An 8,774-nucleotide genomic window follows, 5' to 3' on the forward strand; every position below is an offset into this window, starting at 1 on the left:
TACGGTTTTGTTCAATGTCAAACCGATCATACATTATTTGTGAAGCACTCCCTAGGAGGGAAATTGGCAATTATCATTGTTTATGTGGATGACATAATTCTAACAGGTGATCATGAAGAGGAAATTGGCTTACTTAAAACATTCCTAACAAAGGAATTTGAGATTAAAGATCTTGGAAATCTTAAGTACTTTCTTGGAATGGAAATTGCTAGGTCAAAGAAAGGTATAGTCGTCTCACAACGTAAATACGTTCTAGACTTACTGAATGAAACAGGGATGCTAGGATGCAAGCCGGCAGAAACTCCTATAGACACAACTATCAAATTGGAAGAAAGTGACGGTAGTGCACCAAGTGATAAAGGGAGATATCAACGTCTTGTGGGAAAACTCATTTATCTTTCTCATACAAGGCCAGACATCGGCTTCTCTGTTAGTGTGGTCAGTCAATTCATGAACAATCCTACCGACAAACACATGACTGCTGTGACCAGAATATTGAGGTACCTAAAAAAGACACCAGGAAAGGGTCTCTTCTTCCAAAGAACAACAAATAGAAAAATTGAGATTTTTTCAGACGCAGATTGGGCAGGTTCAGTAACTGATCGGAGATCAACCTCTGGCTATTGTTCATTTGTTTGGGGGAACGCGGTTACATGGCGAAGCAAGAAACAGTCAGTGGTCGCCCGTAGTAGTGCTGAGGCAGAATTTCGTGCTATGGCCCTAGGTATCTGTGAGGGAATCTGGTTGAACAGACTGTTAGAAGAATTACGAGTTCCATCTGAGCATCCCATGGTTTTATACTGCGACAACCAAGCCGCCATCAGTATCGCTAAGAATCCTTTTCATCATGATCGCACTAAGCACGTGGAGATAGATCGACACTTTATCAAGGAAAAGATTGAAGAGGGAGTTTTTCAAGTCAGCTACACTCCAACAAACTGTCAAAAAGCTGACATTCTCACCAAAGCTCTTGCTCGAGTTAACTTCGAAGATCTGACGGAAAAATTGGGCATGATTAACATCTACAACGTTGCTTGAGGGGGAGTGTTGAAAATCAAGCCACGTGAGTGTATGCTTTCGGTGATTATTTAATTCATATGCTTTATTTAATTCATATGCTTTCGGTGAGTGTATGCTGATATAGATATAATATATATTAATGTATAGTTAAATATGTAGTGGCCTCGTGGCCTGCTTGTTTGTGTTGGCCTCGTGGCCTCGTGGCCTCCATCTGATCATATTGCATAAACCTCCTATATAATGGAGTAGCATTGTAAGGCTTAATATATTGAAATAAAAAAGTCTATGTTTAGTCTTTCAATCACTCTCTCTCTCTCTCAATATTAATATTTCTCAACTATTGTGGCTCAAATTTTAGTTACATAGTTCCTCCGTCTCATTTTATTGGTCTATTATTTCATTTTTGTTGTCCCAAAATGAATGTCCACTTTGAAAAATCAAAGTTTTAAATTTAAATGTTTCCAAAATTATCCCTTGGAAAGTAATTATAGATATATTTAAAGATGATAATAGAAGGGCATTTTTGGAAATAACCATTAAAATTTTGAATTTAAATGTAATTTTAAAATTTTTAAAAGGGACTATCAATATGGGACAGATAGAGTATTATTTTGAAAATCATGAATAATATCAATTTCAATAAAATTTTCTTCTAGAAAATGTAACTTTGTCAGAGAGGAGGGGTTCATTTTTAAAGCTCTTTTAATTTCTTGTCACACTTCATAAATATTGTAAGAATGGGGGGTGTCGTGCCTCTATATGGAATTGATTGTAAGATAACTAACTAATAGTCTACTCCATCCTCCATACCTATCCATACTCCTTTTATGGGTTTCAATTCGAACTCACTTTGATAATCCAAACAGTCTACTTCACAAGTTTCATAATAAAAGTTATCCATATGAAAAATTAGATTTATCAAATAACTATAAACACAAAAACAAATCACGTTTTATTTTATAAAATGAATGATTTAAGTTCACAATCCTATTTGCTATATAAAATAAAATGTGATTTGTTTTTATATTTATAGATGTTCGATGAAATTGATTTTTACATGAATGACCTTTATTATGGAACTTGCAAAGTAGACAGGTTGACTCATTGATGTGAGTCTGAATTTGGGCTCACAAGAAGAGTATGAATGAGTATGAAAAGATGTAAATATGGAAGAGCTTATCCCCTTCCAGCAAGATTCGATTATGTATAAAAGACATACATGGTACCTACCACTACTAAAAAAGGCATAGGGTAATCGTTTATATATCTAAGTTTATTCTACTCCAAATCAATTAAAACTTTTGAATGGGAGGCAAAATCTATAACTATGTGAATTTGAACATCAAATACAGTTCTCAAGTTATGTTTCTTAAGCCAAGAGAAAAAGAATGGTGCCCTGTTTGTTTTATGGAAAGACTCTTATAAAAATGAATATGGAATTACAACTTTGTTCTCTCTCTTCCACCAAATAGAGAGGGTTAAACAATTATTTTGAACATAACTAAACATGTCGGAGAAGAAAACCATAGCTTCCATTTGGTTTGTGTGAAAACTAATAATACGGAAAAAAAAAGGGACAAAATATAATTTTTTGAGTGAATGTTATCTATAATTTTTAATTTCCAAAATAAAACCCAACTCAAAAGGCCAGGTAGTAGTAGATCTGATGAGAACCCGATAATTTTCAATAGTTGTTTGCTATTTAAATGCAAATAGTCACACACTAGTACTCCTCGATGCAACATATAGGCCTGGAGTTGAACTTGGTTAAAAGAAGCATATAGGCCTGGAGTTGAACTTGGTTAGAAGAAAGAAAATGCTTTATTTATGGAAAGTAGTGAGGTATTTGTTGTTCCTTGAATTAAGTTGGTTAGAAAATTGTGGAACCCTGCCTTATACAGGTGAAAGGGGCAATAAAACAAATGACAGATGGTGATGAAAACATGCCAAGGGATGCAAAGATTTGTAAAAACACTGTTAAGATCAATGGGAGTGGATGACTAGAACCTCGTGTTGTGCATCAATTGCAGGAATTGTGGTATCGTTACATTGTTAATTGCCCCACCTCGAGAGGTAACTTTTCTATTTTTCCTGTGATGCGCTAATCCGTGTACTTTGTTCCAAATATTAGATGTACGGGAAAGAAGTAAACATTCTCGTATAATCCTATTGATCAAGTCCGCGTTCCTCCAAACGTCGTCGCTTTGCCACCTGAAAACACAAACGTGAGCTAACCAGCGGGTGTGTGCCGGAAACCCCTCCGATGCCTAAGTTAGAAAAATAGGCAAAGACAAAAAGCTCTGTGTATCAAAGTTGTGTGTTACCTTTCCAAAGGTGATATTTGTGAGCTTTTATAGGTTTCGTGTGGCATAATCCAACTAGGACTTTTACTTCTCCATGGAGAGTCCTCCTAGGATTTATACTCCTAAAGGATAATGCTTATCCTTCAACACCCCCCTCACTGCTTAAACCAAGTGAGATGGTTTTACCATGGCCGGACTACCATACAACCGAGATAACTGTCAGATCGGCTCTTTACTTCCTCACTTCTACCTCAGCTTTGCATGCCAAGACCAAGCTATTCGCAGAAGAGTTGGACCGAGCTAACCAAGAACAAAAGTCCCGAAGAAGGCTCCGTATATCTCGGCTAAAGATTACGACCAGGCTAACCAATTTGACCGCGGCGACCGAGATAACAACAAGGCCTTCTTGGACCGAGCTAATGAAAAAAGCCATTTTACTCCGCCTTTCTTACTTCGGCCCAAAGTGGCCCATTACCCAATCTCGGCCCAATTTATTCATATAAATTACCCTCTCAATTGTCCCTTAATTCCATCTGTGCAGCATGATGGGATTACCTTGTCTTCCAGCCGAGCTAAAAAATTTTAATCTTACTTCCGAGCTAAGCTTTTAAGCTTTTCCAGCTGAGCTAAAAAACTCTTTTAGCCTTTCCAGCCGAGCTAGGCTCACACCGGGCTGTACCTGTCCGTTTCAAACGTCTCTTCAATCACAGCAACTGAATCGCTTCTTATCCCAAGGACACGTGGCATACTCTCATTGGCTGAAGGTAGCTGTCACGCCGTCGTCATACCTCGTGTTTTTTGAATAGTCCCGCCTAAATTTTGGGCCTCTTATAAAAAAAAACTTTTTTCTTTTTTTTTTTTGAATCACTCACACCACTATTCATCTCCTTCTCTTCTCTTCGAGCCTCCATTGTCCTGCAACTAAGGAAGCTTCGTGGTTTTCACTGTCATTGCTTCATCTTCAGTGCTTCTGCCCCTTCATCTGGTAAGTCACTCAAATCCATCTTTCTTGCTTTTGTTGTTTTCGTATTTGCTTTATACAATCCACAGCAATCTGTTCATGTGTTTTTAGAAAACACTGTTTTTGCTTTTTCTGCCTTATGTTTTCTGGGAAAAAACTTCATGAGAACCCCATGAACTTTACGAAGCAATTTGTAGAACACTCTGTTTGATCCATAAACACGTCTCAACCGAACTAGGATAATGTTTATGCTATGTGTAAGTCTAGCCAGACCATTCAACCGAACCAACACTTGTACCAGTAGTTTTAACAAGTCAAAAAACCATCTCTTGATTTATCTTAGCCGAGATAACAAACCGAACTAAGAAAGCTGTCCCTAGAATTTCAACCGGTCTAACAAATCACTTGCCCCAACCGAGCTACCAAGCACCTTGCTGAAACCGAGATAGGACCTGCAACATTTCACAAAGCCGAAGTAGGACTTAACTTGTTTTTACTTTGTAGCACGGTCTAAAGATCTGTGCTTAACACTTCTGTTTTTTCACTTTGCAGACTTAGGTTGCCCAGGCACTCCTTTTGATTGCTCAACCGAGCTACACAGCAACATTTTTCGACCGAGCTAGCACCAAGCATAATTTATACATAACTTAGGAATAAATGGGTAAATATAGGTTTTTAGTAGAAACACCAGGTGGCTTGGCCGAATTCCGAAGGGATTATAACATCCCTGACGATGTCCACCTAACCTTAGCCAAAAAAGATGCTATACCTTGGGGAAACCAGGGCTTTGTACCCTTTACCCTTTTATCAATAATAGAAACCGGACTAAGATTTCCAGTCCAACCCTTAATTTGTGAATTCCTTAGGCAAACGAGAATATGCCCAACCCAGCTTTCCACCAACTCATACCGCATAATAATGGGCATAGCCGAGCTAAACCGCCGAGCTGGCATTAACCTTGGCTTAGCCAAAATATTCCACCAGTACTCCATAGGGTCAAAAGAAGACGGCTGGGTTTACTATCTTAGAATACGCCACCGCCGAGAAAAAATAATAAAAGACACACCGGACAAAGACTTGAATGATGATAGGCCAAAGGGCATGACCTTATAGCAATACAGTCCTCTTGGAGTGGTAAAGGACGTGACCTCCTGGTCTGGTTCGTACATGGCAATCTGATGGTAGCCTCTGTATGCATCCAGAAAGCTAAGTCGGTTGTGCCTCGCCGTCAGGTCTACCAGTTGATCTATCCGTGGTAGGGGGAAGCTGTCCTTTGGGCATGCTTTGTTGACTGTCTTATAGTTGACGCAGACACGCCATTTGCCATTCTTGTTTAGTACCACGACTGTGTTGGAAATCCATCTGGGGTAGTGCACCTCTCTGATAGCTCCTGCCTCTAGCAGATTTCCCATCTCTTCCGCCACTATCTCGGCGTGGTGGAGTGCCGATCTGCGAGTGCGCTGAATGATTGGTCTGGCAGATGGGTGGACATTGAGTTGGTGACAAATGAAGTTTGGATCAATGCCTAGCATGTCGTGGGGTGTCCAGGCGAACACTTCGATGTTAGAGGTCAAAAATTCCAAGACTTATAATCTCTCAGTGCTGGACAATGACGAACCGAGCAAAAAGAACTTATCCGGGTTCTTTTCATCTATTCTTACCTCTACCAAATCTTCCACCGCTTTTTGATCAGTTGGTCTGCCGACATCTGCAAACAGTTCATTACTCTTAGGTTCTTCCACCGAATGAACATATCCCTTGGCAGCGCGGCTGTCATTAGCCGTGACAAAGCATTGCTTGGACATAATCTGGTCTCCAAAGACCTCTTCAATTACTCCAGTTCCATTGGGGAACCGCATTACTTGATGGTAGGATGATGCTACTAATTTCATGGCATGGAGCCATGTTCTCCCAAGATTATGTTGTAAGTGGAAGGGACTTTCAATACCCAAAATTCCACTTGTTTTGTCATGCTTCCTGCCCTGACTGGCAGGATAATTTTGCCGACTGGCCATTCTGGCATTGAGTTGAATCCGATCAGGGGGGACACAGCCGGTGCCAGGTCTTTGTCCTCCAATTTCTGTTGTTTGAAGGTGTCGTAGTATATTATCTCACACGAGCTGCCTTGGTCTATCAGAATTCGTTTGACGTCATAATCCTTGATGCGGAGGGTGACGACCAGTGCATCGTTGTGAGGGCAATATATTCTTTCCAAGTCCTTGTCTGAAAAAGACATGACGTTCGTGGCCTCTGTTCTCCCATTTTTGATGGTAGGTTGGGCACTTAGCACCTTCCTTAAGTGCTCAGCCTTTTTGATCGACCCTCTGAGCTCGCATACACGCCCAGGTTCGAATACTCCATGTATCACATTGATCACTCCTTGAGGTGGGGCGTCAATTGGCATTCCATTGGGGTTATTGTGGTCCTGGGGGGCTGGTTGCGTCCCTCCTTCAATGTATTTATCCAAGTGACCAGCTGCCACCAACTCCTCTAGATGCTGTCTCAATGGCATACAATTTTCAGTGCGGTGCCCTTTTTCTTTGTGGAAGGTGCATCGTGACCTTTCGTCGTAGTCTTTCTGTGCTTCTCCTAGCTTAGATGGCCATCTGACGAAAGGTTCATCGCGAATTTCACTCAGAATCCGGTAGATTGGTTTCTTGAATACCGTGGTTATGGCAGTGCGGATTCTCAACCATCTTTTATCCTGGTCCTCTCCGTTGTCTCGCTTGCCTCGTCCGTTTTTGTTCGAACGTTCTACCGCGTTGATCTTTGCTGTGGTCTTCTTATCTGGTACTGCGGTCGTGCTAGATTTTGTTTTGGCACGGGCGCCATCCTCTTCCACCCTGATATGCTGATGCACTCTTTCCATCAAGGCTTCCATGGTGAGGGGCGGTGTCATGGTGATTGAGTCCCTTAGTCTGTTTCCAACTGGAAGGCCTTTTTTGTACTGTGCAATGGCGAGATTGATGGGGCAATCCCCAATCTGGTTGAATGTCTCCCAGTAGCGACTATTGTAGGATCTTAGTGTCTCCTTTTCACCCATGTCGATGGAGAGTAATTGGTCAATCTCTACCGGGGTTTTAGTGTTTGTTCTGAACCTCGTGACGAATGCCTCCGCCAACTGTGCCCAGGAGGCTATGCTGCCTTCTGGAAGTTTTTCGAACCAAGTTAAGCCTAGGTCACCAAGGCTTGATGGGAGAAGGATGCACATCAAAGCTTCGTTTCGCCGATATACCGCCATAACCTGGCGGAAGTGGCTTAGGTGTATGTAGGGGTCTGTCTTCCCCTCGTACGTGGTGAATTTGGGTTGAAGGAAACATGAAGGAATGGGCGCGTTTTCAATTGCCGGGACGAACGGCGATGTCTGCAGCCTTGCTAATGCTTTGTCCGTTGGTTCGTAGGTAGGGCATGGCGACGGCATTCCGACCTCAACGCTTCCATGCGTCCGAGGAGCCAACCGCTGAAGGGCAGATACCCTGCGAGGGTTGCACGCCCTAGTATCCTCCTTCCTTCGTGCCTTTTTTTCCAACATGTTCCGCAAATCGGACGATCTTGGTAACTCTGTCTGCCTGGATGATGTCTGGTGCGAGCGTGAGGGTCGATAGGTACTTCCCTCCATGTAAGACCTCAATGATCTCGTCCTCTCAGACCTGGAGAAACGAGTCCTGGAGGTTTTGGATTGAGTATCGCCTGTCCTGAGGCTTCTACTCTCTGCTTGTGATGGTATGGAATACCTTCCATGGTCTTTTGAGCAGTGAGGGGGCGTCTTACTTTTGCGCCCCTCTCCTGTCGCCACTCCTTTTCCCTTCAACTGGCGTTTCATGGCCTCCATGTCCGCTGCCATCTTCCTTATTAATTTATCTTGCTCCTTCACGCGGTCCTCCAGAACTTGAGGATCAATCCTCCTCCTTTGTCTGTCAGGACTTCGTGAACGAGAGTGACGGGGGCTGTTAGTCCGCCTCCTCCCCCTTGTATCCCTCCTGGGATTTTGTCGCTGTGGCTCTAAGTCCGCCATGGGAGGGATAGAAGGTAGGCCATCGCGCCTTGCACCTCCCTATGGTGTTTGTCCGTCGATGGCGGACTGCGGCAAATCTTCGTTGTGCGCCATTGCTTTTAAAGAGGAAAAGCTTGATCAAGAGGTCTTGTTCTAGTTTGCAATTCCCACAGACGGCGCCAATTGTACGGGAAAGAAATAAACCTTCTCGTATAATCCTGTTGATCAAGTCTGCGTTCCTTCAAACGTCGTCGCTTTGCCACCTGAAAACACAAACGTGAGCTAACCGGCGGGTGTGTGCCGGAAACCCCTCCGATGCCTAAGTCAGAAAAATAGCCAAAGACAAAAAGCTCTGTGTATCAAAGTTGTGTGTTACCTCTCCAAAGGTGATATTTGTGAGCTTTTATAGGTTTTGTGTGGCATAATCCAAGTAGGACTTTTACTTCTCCATGCAGAGTCCTCCTAGGATTCATACTCCTGAAGGATAATGCTTATC

This window comes from Camellia sinensis, chromosome 5 (assembly GCF_055761805.1).
Source record: "Camellia sinensis isolate YWXY chromosome 5, ASM5576180v1, whole genome shotgun sequence".
In the NCBI taxonomy this organism is placed as follows: domain Eukaryota; kingdom Viridiplantae; phylum Streptophyta; class Magnoliopsida; order Ericales; family Theaceae; genus Camellia; species Camellia sinensis.